The following is a 10646-nucleotide window of genomic DNA, read 5'->3' on the forward strand; positions in this document are numbered from 1 at the left end:
TAGGAGGAAGCTATGACTCAGGGAAGACACGAGACTTGTTTAAGATCACACAGCCATGGTTTAAATTCAGGTCCACTTGTGTGCTTGTCACCCCCTCTAGACCCTAAGCTCGTGAGGACAGATCTATGTCTATCTGCTTTACCCTTGTATGACCGGCACATACACAGGGCCTGGCCCAAAGCTGATGCTCAAAAAATGTTGACTAAACAGTTGAAAATCTCTATCTTCAAAGCCTGTTCAGATTCTAATACACCACTTTGCTTCCCTGTCAAATACAATCCAACAAATCACTGGACTATTTGGCAACTGTTAAAAATTACTAAAATAGGGCTTCCCTGGTGGCACAGTGGTTGAGAGTCCGCCTGCCGATGCAGGAGACACGGGTTCGTGCCCCAGTCCGGGAGGATCCCACATGCCGCGGAGCGGCTAGGCCCGTGAGTCATGGCCGCTAAGCCTGCGCGTCCGAAGCCTGTGTTCCGCAAGGGGAGAGGCCACAGCAGTGAGAGGCCCGCGTACCAAAAAAAAAAAAAAAAAAAAAAAAAAAAATTACTAAAATAAAACATAGTTAAAAAAAACTATAGTTCATCTATATAATGGAATAATACACAGTCACTTAAAATGATGTTTAAGGTTGCTGAGAATGGAGCTGCTGATGGGGGTAGGAACTAGTGGAGCTGGCCACCAGGATGATGGCATTCTGTGCCTGGTGGCCTCAGTTCAGTGCCACTCACTGCTCCCTCAGCCCACATCCCCACTCCTACCTCCACCCCAGCTCCAACCTCCTAGCCAAGCTGAACATAGCCTGGAGGCTCAGAAATAATAATAATGACCACCATCATCATCACTATTATTATTATTAGAGTTTACACTGTTATTAGAGATGCATTGAGCACTTAATATGTGCCTGCATATACAATCTCATTTAATACCTACAACCCCAAGTCCAGTATTATTATTGAACCCCATTTTCCAGAGGAGGAAACTGAGGCTTAGAGAAATTCAATCACTCGCCCAAGTCAAATAGCTGGTAAGTAAGAGGCAGAGCTGGGATTTGAATCCAAGTCTATTCTGACTCCAGACAGTGCACTTTATTACAGTGTCGCCTCCCATCGCCCACAGACACCTTGTGGGCAGTGCCCTGCGTTCAGCAGTCTTCTCCCAGGTGCCTGCTCTGCCCTTTGCCCCTTGACCTAAGACCATGGACATGACCTTCAACATAGAGAAATACCTCTCACGGCTAGATCTGATGGCCTTGACTCAGATGAGGTGCCCATTTCCTACTGCCTAAAGGTGCAGGGACAGCCAGCTGTCGCCCCAGGAGAATGTCAGGGGTGGGTCTCCACCACCCAGCTGCTTCCCTGCAACATCAGACCAAAAATTGACAATCCTTTCCAGCCATAAAGTTTGATTTGAATAAGGACATTTCTTCTCCATCCTTGGGTAGCCACAGTTCATTTATTAGAGTGGTACTTTGGTACTTTGAGGCCTGAACAGTCAGTTCTTTAGATCACAGCTAGGTAGCAGAGCCGGGCGTTAAACTATTTGAAATTCAAGCAGGGAAGTGTATTTTTCCAAAGCTGAGAAGCATCCTTCATGCTTCAAAAGAATAAACACATCCCCAGCTCTGGAGCTGTGCTGAATCTCAGCAGCCAGAGGAGACCCGCAAGCAGGGGAACAGGAAATGCAGTGGGTCTGTGTTTTCCCAGCTGCATCCCATGCCCCGTGGTCCAGTTCCCTCACTTGTTGGTGGCTTGGTGATACTTGGAGGTGCAGGCTTGGTTGGTTGATTTGTTTGTTTCCCACATAAAACAGCTGCTAATCTCTTCAAATAGTGCTACGCTTCCTATCGCAATGTCCGTATTTGGACCAGGACCACCAGTGTTTGCGTACACACAGGGGACAGTCCCTAACAGAAGGACAACAACCTTTCCTGAGCTGATCACAGACATGGCCAGGGTCCTGAAGGTTGAGCCCAGCACTTATTTTCTTTCCCATCAGGTTGCCTCTTCGTTTTCAAGTGAGGCTCTAAAAGGAGTCCTTTCTTCCCCGGAACATGCCCATACCCTTCAGCTGCTGGATCTACCCTGTCAAGGCAGAAACCAGAGTCCCTGGATTCAACCAACAGGGCTCCCAAGTGGGGTAAACATGTCCTAGCCCCACATAATGCTGATATAGTATACTAGGAGAGGCCACATCCCAGTTCCACAGTGAGGAGGATGACTGGGACAAGAAGGTGAAAGGGGACTAGGCACCTCTTCCTGCTGAGCAGAAATAAACACCACAAGAAACAGCAGGAACAGGATATTTACATGACCTTAAAATATCCCCTTGCTTTTTCCTGGCAAGGGGGGAAATTGTAACTTATAAGGTGGACCACCTCTTAATGGGGTGATCAAAATGAGTACCCTCTCCAGGAAGACAGACACTGGGGGCTTCTGGAAGTGATACCCTGACAAACACACAGCATCACTTTGGTAATATACCAGCTGAGAATGCATAACCCGAATCTAATCGTGAGGAGACATCAGATACACCCAAATCGAGCAACAGTCTATAAAATAACTGCTCTGTATTCTTCAAGATTTCAGTGTCACGAAGGCAAAGAAAGGCAGGGTGCTTCTGCAGATTAGAGGAGAGTAAAAAGATGTGGCAGCCAAATGCAGCACACAACCTGGCCTGGAGCTCGTACTAGGGTGAAAAGAATACCGTAAAGAGCATTAATGCGTCAATTGACATGATTGCAACATGGATAGTAATTAAAGTATTATATCAATGTTAAATTTCCTGAATTTCATTGTCGTACTGTGGCTATGTCAGAGAATATCCTTGTTTTTTTTGAAATACGTACTGAAGTGTTAATGGGTACAGGGATGTGATGTCTGCAATCTACTCTCAAATGGTTCAGAAACCAGAGTATGTATCCTAGAATTATATGTGTCTATCTATCTATCTATCTATCTATCTACCTACCTATATCTAATATCTATCATCTATCTATCTCTACCTATCTATCTATCTATATAGAGAGAAAATAAACATGGCAAAATGCAGAAAATTTATGATTCCAGGTAAAAGATATTTAATAGCTTTTGTATTATTCTTGCAACTTTTCTGTTAGTTTGAAATTATTTTAAATTAAAATAAACATCATAGTAGTCCAGAGGGAGGAAAAGCTGGATCCCTAACTGAAATCCAGGGAATTTTTTCCCCTCATCTTGGAGTGACTGAAGTGGCAGAACTCATTCTATGACTTCTCTCTTTCGAAAGACTTTTTTGTGGGTTGATTGGTTTCCCTTTTGTTAATAGCCAGGAAGACACTCCAGCCTCTTAGATCATCACCACTGGGGCCACCCCGACTCTGGCTGTAGGGGCTGGGCGGTCGGCTCACCCACTGGCCTTTCCAGGAACGTGGAGCCTCTGGGACCCACGCTGTAGAGTGAGGGGAAGAAGCACTGTTATGCCCTTTCCAAAAAGCCCCTCATGACTCCTCTCTCCGCAGAGACTGGTCCAGCACCCCACCCCCTATTGTCTTGAGTGGGCCAGGAATCAGCAGAACCGGAACTGGGAACCACCTTTTTGTTTCCTGCTTGTCAGACATTCAAAAGACATTTGTCAAGTGCTCCCCACTCAGTTTGTCGCATAAATGACTGCTGTCATTTCTGAAGAGGCAATCGCGTAGTGGTTAAGGATCCCAGTGCTAAATTCGGACTGCCTGAGCCAGGCACTGCTAGCACGTGACTCACTAGTCACTTCACCTGCAGCAAGCCTCTCCACCTCCGGAGCCTCAGTTTTCCTCCTCTGTAAAATGGGGACAACGTGCTACCTCATAGGCTCCGTGAAACTCCTGAATGGGATAGATACCCATGTTAAATACTCAACAAATGTTCGTTGTTATGGTTATTATTAACCACAGGTCCTGCCCTCCCAGAGTCCGCAGCTGGCCAAGAAAACCACAAATTTAAGAAGAAATATCAGCAAAGCCTGATGACTGCTGGGTTAGGGGAAGTACACATAATTTCCAGGTGCTATGAAAGCAGAGTGGGGGCAACTATCTTAGTCTGGGGTGGAGGACAGTCAAGAAAGTTTTTTCAAGAGGGAATAGTGTTTAACACAGACATAAGCTGAGCATCTGCTCTGCACCAGACACTGTGCTAGGCCCTGTGAACACCGCAAAATAGAACACAAAATAGAGTCTCTGATCTCACAGAACTGTCATTCTAGGGGGAAGGCAGGCTCCTCACAAACAGATGAATAAACACGTAATATGTCAGGAGGTGATGTGCTATGATAAAAAAATGAAATAGGTTAAGGGGACAGAATGTTTACCCATCTATGAAATGGGAATACTACAAGTACCTAACTTAAACCCCTGTGACAATGATCAAATGAAAGATTACATAGAACGTACTTAGTAGCCCAGTGTCTGATAAGGAGTATTAAGTACTGTACATGATTTGCAGGTGCTCAAGAAATGTTTATTAATCTGAATGGATTATTTCATTTATTTAACAAGAATTTTTCAAGAATGTTTTAATATGTACCAGACCCTGAGTGAACATTAGGACATGACCCAGCCACAGTCGTAAAGCTCGTAATAGCCTAGTGGGGGTGACAGATAAACAAGCCATTCCAAATATCGTGTGATAAGAACTAAGAGTTATTCAGAGTTTACTATGTGCCAGGCACTATTTTGAACATTTTATCTGTATTAAGTCGTATAATCTTTACAACAACTCTGAGCTAAGTGTTATTTTACAAATGAGGAAACTGAGGCCCAGAGAGGTTAGGTCATTAGCCCTGAGTTACACAGTCAGTGTAAAAGTGGTACAGCTAGAATTCTGCACTAGGGAATCCCAGTGTGGAAGAGGGCCCGCTCCTGACAGGATGGATCAAGGAGGACTTCCTGGAGGAGGTCCCATCTAAGATGAGGTTTGCAAGATCGGTAGCTATTAGCTGTGCAGATGGGGGGAGAAGGACTGTTCAGGTGGAGGGAACAGCCTGTGCATGGGCCTGAAGTGAGAGAAGGTGCCCTTTTGGCACCAGCCATCAGTCAGAGATCAGGGAGTGGAGAGGATGAAGCTGGACAGAGGGTAGAGGGTCAGTCAGGGAGGGCCTTGTACTGCCCTAAGAAATGTGCCCTTTCTCCATGGTGTGGTGGTTTCAGTGAGGAGCTCCAGGTTTGAGAGGGGGGAAGAAACCTCATGAATTCAAACACTTTGAGGGGGAAGGAGTGCACAGTGGGGCAGGCAGGGGGGTGGGGCACCTTTGCAGTTCTGCTCCCCGAGCTGTCTGGCAGCCACTTCAGAGGAATCAGCCACTTGGCTGGGAGACAAGGCAAGTCAGCCTTCCAGTGTGACCCAGAGTCTCTCCCAAAGGGATGTCTCTTAAAGAACCAGAACAGAGAAGTGGAGGGGGGAGCCCAGAGATGGATCCCAAGTATGGCAACCATGGGACCCAGTGGGAGTTTGGGGCTTGGGTCTGGTTATTCTTCTTGACTGAAAAAAAAAAAATCACAAAATTTTTTGAGAGGTTATGCAAGCATATGGTAAGCTAAATAAATAATAATTCAAGCAGCACAGGGAGCCTACAGCCCAAGGGCAGCCCCTCCCCCCAGTCTCTCATTTCCCCTTCCTCAGGCTGCACACAATCGTTTTCCTGGGTTTCCTTCCAAAGATATTCTATGCACATGTGCATAGGTTTATGTAGATACAGCCAATAGAGGAATTTTAAAAATGAATTTTAATGTTCTTCTTTGTTGGGGGGGAATCCATTAAAAAGTAAAATATATTCATTGTAGAGAAGGTTGGAAAAAAACAAAACTAAACTAAAAGAAAAGAAAAGCAGAACAAAGAACTAAGCTGCAAAGGCAATCACTGCTAAAATTGCCAACCCAGGATCTCTGCTTTAATAAGAAAAACAAATAACCTTTGAATGGCATGGTAAAAAGTAGCTTTGTATTCTTTACCAAGTTCCACCAGCCTCCTCCTAATGGCATGATATTTGAAATAATGAGAATTATTATTATTTCAAAAGAGAGAACGGAGACCTGGAGAACTCAAGTCCTAGGAAGGAAGGTCTCCTGGCTCTAGAGCCTCTTTCACATCAGTTCCCCCACCGTCTCCCTGTCTCCCAGGCCTCCGGAGGGGGGCCAGCTCCCTGCCCACTGGAGACAAAACCTTCTTGAACCTTTGTCTGCCAGATGCAGGTCCCCCTGCTGCAGCCACCACCAGCTGCAGTGACTCACAGAATGACGCACTGGACTGTTGGAACTTCTCTCTCTCCACTGCTGCTCTCCTCCTGCTGGGATGGTGACCAGCGAGGAAGGTACAGGGCATGTTGAAAGCACAGGGTTTGGAGTCAGACTGCTTGGATTTGAAGCCCAGGTCTGCCGTGGCCAGCTGTGTGATCTTAGGCAAATTACTTCTCTCTGTGTCTCATTTTCCCCATCTGTAAAATGGGATAGTAATAGTACTTCCTCCTAGAGGTGTCATGAGGATTAAATGCCCAGAAAGTACACACACACTGCAAGTGCTCAGTAATGTTAGCTGTTATTCTGGTCCTCTCAGCCTATAAGTGAGGTGGGGAAGAGTGAGTTCCGTGCCCTGAGGGCCCTGTCTCACATTCCACCTCCTGCCCCAGGCTACTCTGCCTACAAGCCCCAGCTTCCCCAAGCCCACAGATCTTTGCTCATGCTGTACCCTCTGACCCTCTTCCCAGGCTTTCCAGGCTGAGGAAATCTTTCTCATATTTCAGGATTCAGAGGCGAAGCCTCCAGGGATCCTCCCAGAAACACACCTCCACCCTCAGTCCAAATAAACCTCTTCCTCCCCTGGATCCGGCACCACCGGACACTGGATGAGCACACTGTATTAAAATTATTTGTGTAACCCAGGGGTCCCCCAGGTCCTCAGCTATCTAGGGTCACTAGTTCTTTAAAGTTGCATCCACATCCCCCTTATACCTTCCCAACAGAGTCCTCTTCCTGCCAGCCGCCCTGTTCTGGGAAAGCTTGCCCCAATTTCAGCTCCAGGGGTGGAGCCAGAGGAGGCTAATCCAATCAGCTCCTGGCATTGTCTTGGTGCTGTTATTGGTCCAGGGATGACCACATGACACAGCTTGCCCAATCAGACTGAAGGGAAGGCCTTTACTGTCTGGTTTTGGGACACAACCTCTTTCTCTTGCTCAGGAAGAGTGAGGATGCAGGATGCTCCAGGTGTTGCTGGCAGCCACCTTGCCACCAAGAGGGTAGCTACCCTTGGATTGAAGCCGATGTGCAGAGCAGGAGACAGAAAGCTTCTAGGTCCTTATGCCATCATTGAACCACTGAGGTTCAACTCCTGAGGCCAGGAATGCCCAGGGACTTCCTGTTGGTGAAATAACAAATTCCCCTAATGTTTACGCCAACTGAGTCAGGTGTTCACATCTTCACTGATCCCAGCACAAGAGCTCACATCTAATTTATTGAGCACTTACTATGTGCCAGGCACTGTTCCGAGAGATTTACATGCATAAATCCATTAAACACAGCTACCTTAATAGGTAGATGTGATCTGTGTCATAGTTAATAGTACATTTTCTGGAGTGAGACCTCCTGGGTTTTCACATCTCTGCTACTTATTATATAAACTTAACCTTCCTATGCCTCACTTTCCTCATCCGAAAATAGAACCTATTTCATAGGGTTGCAGTAAGAATTAAAATAGGGTAATCCACATAAGGTATACTAATATCAGTGTCTAGCACATAGTAGGTGCTGAAAAATATTAGTCTTTGTGTTATTATTCCCATTTTACAGATGAAACCAAGGCTCAGGGAGTGTATGACAGGACCTAAGTTTACACATGTAGTAAGTGTATCAAACCTGCATAACTTAGCTTTAAAGTTTGCAGTCTTAACCACATGGCTCAAACCCCCAGGGCCTGCCTGGTAAGAAGCCCAGGAGATGTGCAGGTTATAGGCAGCCCGTCTCACCAGCCTCCCAGGGCTGCATTTACTGAGTTCTCAGTCTCCAGATGACTCTAGTGTCCCGTGTGTGCTGTGCACACCCCCAGTCCCACTCCTGGAACACGGCTCCATCCTTCCCACCCTCACAATTTACCCCACGAGGCTGGGGTATGGCAGATGGTCTGGAAGGTTGGTGGTGACCGTGGGGAGAGCCACCACTAAAAGATAAAATTTGAATATTAAATATCCTTCTTCTTAAAAGTCCAGCAAACATTTCCATCCTAGGAACTTTCAGCCTCTAGACAGGTTGCTTCTTTCTTCCAGCTGCATTTCTCTGCTCTCATCCCCTCCTCCTGCTTTCAGGCCTCAAGTCTCCCCTTATTTTCTTGCCCAAGGTCTCTCTCCACCCTCCAGACCTCCAGGCTGTGGTCAGCGAGAGGGCAGTGCCCAAGATGGCCATTACTGTATTTGGCCTTGCAGAGACCCTCATCTTCCTGGAGGCGTGCCGTGCCCAGGTTTTAATCGAACACATGTTTCCTCCCCCTGTGGTCTGGGAGCATCTTGCAGCTCTGGGTTGGGGGGATTCGGGCCTCTGGCTCCAGGGCACAGCCTTATTCCAGCGAGTGTCCGAGAAAGGAAGGATGAATTTAATGCACTCCTCGCCCTTTCCTACTGGCTGCTTGCCCCACCTCCTGGTGAGTCAGCACTGAAGCCAGGCCTCTCAGCCTTTCCTGTTCTCTCCTTGGGCTCGGGAAGAACAGCAGGATATGAGCTACTCCCAGGCTGCTTTTTGACTTGACAGAGTGGCAGGTGTCGGCAGGCTCTCCCCCAGAGGCTGGACCATTGCTCAGTTCTCCACATCTCATGGCCAATCCCCTCCTCTCACCCCAAGGATGGGAGAATCTGTGCACTTCAGCTCCTGAACAGAGGGGACAGGATCAGAGAAGGTCGGAAACTGAATCTGGAGCCAGAGGGTGTGAATCCCGAGTACACTAACTCCCTGCCTCAGTTGCCTCATTTGTGGAAAAATGGGATAATAAGAGTTCTTCCCTCCAAGATTGCAAAGAGTGAATGCATTTATATCTGTAAAGACCTCAGAAGAGTACCTGGAACATAAAAAGCACTAAGTCAGTGTTTGTTTCATAGAAAAACATAAATTCAGTAAACATTTAGTGAGGGTCCACCATGTGCCAGGTCCAGGCCAGGCTCTGGGGACACAGCGGTGAGCAAAGCAAGAACAAGAAGGACACAGCAGCTCCCTTGAAGAAAGGACATCTGGCCTCTCTCCCAGAGTGAGTGATTCAGTAGGGTAGGCTGGAACCCGTAATCTCTTAGGAAATGGCCCTGATAGCCAAGTATAAGCCTTGGAGAGGGGCAGATTGTTGCCCAAAGTCTTATAGCTGGAGAATAATAAAAACAAGCGCATCCTTAACGTGTCAGACATATAGTTGTTTTATTATTGTCTTGTCATTGTCCCCGATTCACAAGAGAGGAACTGAGCACAGAGAGGTTGAGTCACTTGCTCAAGGTCACACTGCTAGGAAATTGTAGAGCCAGGACTGAGCCCCAGACAGCCTGGCTGAGCAAACAGCAAAATGAGACTAATAATCAACTGTGTTTCACTGAGTACCCACAACACATACTGCAAAACACATCATTTTCTTTTACTCTCACACCACCAGATCAAGTAGGTACCATTACTGTCCCCATTTCACAGATGAAGAAACTGAGGCCCAAGGTTATTATGTGATCAAGTTCTCACATCCATGCAGTGGCAGAGCTGGGGTTTTTAGAAACTAGACCATCTGGCCACCCCAGAACTATTAATTCCCAGCAGCTTTTCCTAGCCTGGCTGGAGCCCGTGTTGTCCCCCTCCATCCTTTCTGGGCCCAAGGGAGTGCGTGCCGAGAATACAGAAGCCGTTGAACCACAATCTGGACAAATGAGCATTATGAGTCGAGTTCTTCTGCCAAGCACAGAAAGCCCTAAAATGTAGCCAGAGCCAAGTGGACGATGTCCTGGACCAGCCACAGCCCCACTCCCTCCAGCCTGACCCTGAGGCCCAGGGTTCTCTGGGAAGACTGGACTCTATCAGGCTCAGAACACACTAGTGGGAACAGCAGTGCTCAGCTCTGCTGGATCCTCCACACACATTATATGAAGGTTGAACTTCACAACCTTATAAAGAATGTTCTAGTTTTGTCCCCATTTTGCAAGGGGCAGGACAGTTCTGGAGACAGGCTGTGAGAGTTCCAACTTCAGCTCTGCCGTCTCCTAGTCACGGCCTCAGGCAACACTTAACCTCTCTGGGCCTCAGCTGCCTCATCTATTATGAGGATAATACACTAGTGGGCTTCCCTGGTGGCTCAATGGTTAAGAATCCACCTGCCAGTGTAGGGGACACGGGTTCGAGCCCTGGTCCGGGAAGATCCTACATGCTGCGGAGCAGCTAAGCCCGTGTGCCACAACTACTGGCCTGTGTTCTAGAGCCCACAAGCCACAACTACTGAAGCCTGTGTGCCTAGAGCCTGTGCTCCAGAACAAGAGGAACCACCGCAATGAGAAGCCCGCGCACCACAGGGAAAAGTAGCCCCCACTCACCTCAACTAGAGAAAGACATGCACGCAGCAATGGAAACCCAACGCAGCCAAAAATAAAATAAAATTAAAATAAATTAAAAAAAAATACTAGTGCCTACACTC

This window comes from Mesoplodon bidens (genome assembly GCF_964165515.1).
Source record: "Mesoplodon bidens genome assembly, chromosome: 2".
Taxonomy (NCBI): Eukaryota; Metazoa; Chordata; class Mammalia; order Artiodactyla; family Ziphiidae; genus Mesoplodon; species Mesoplodon bidens.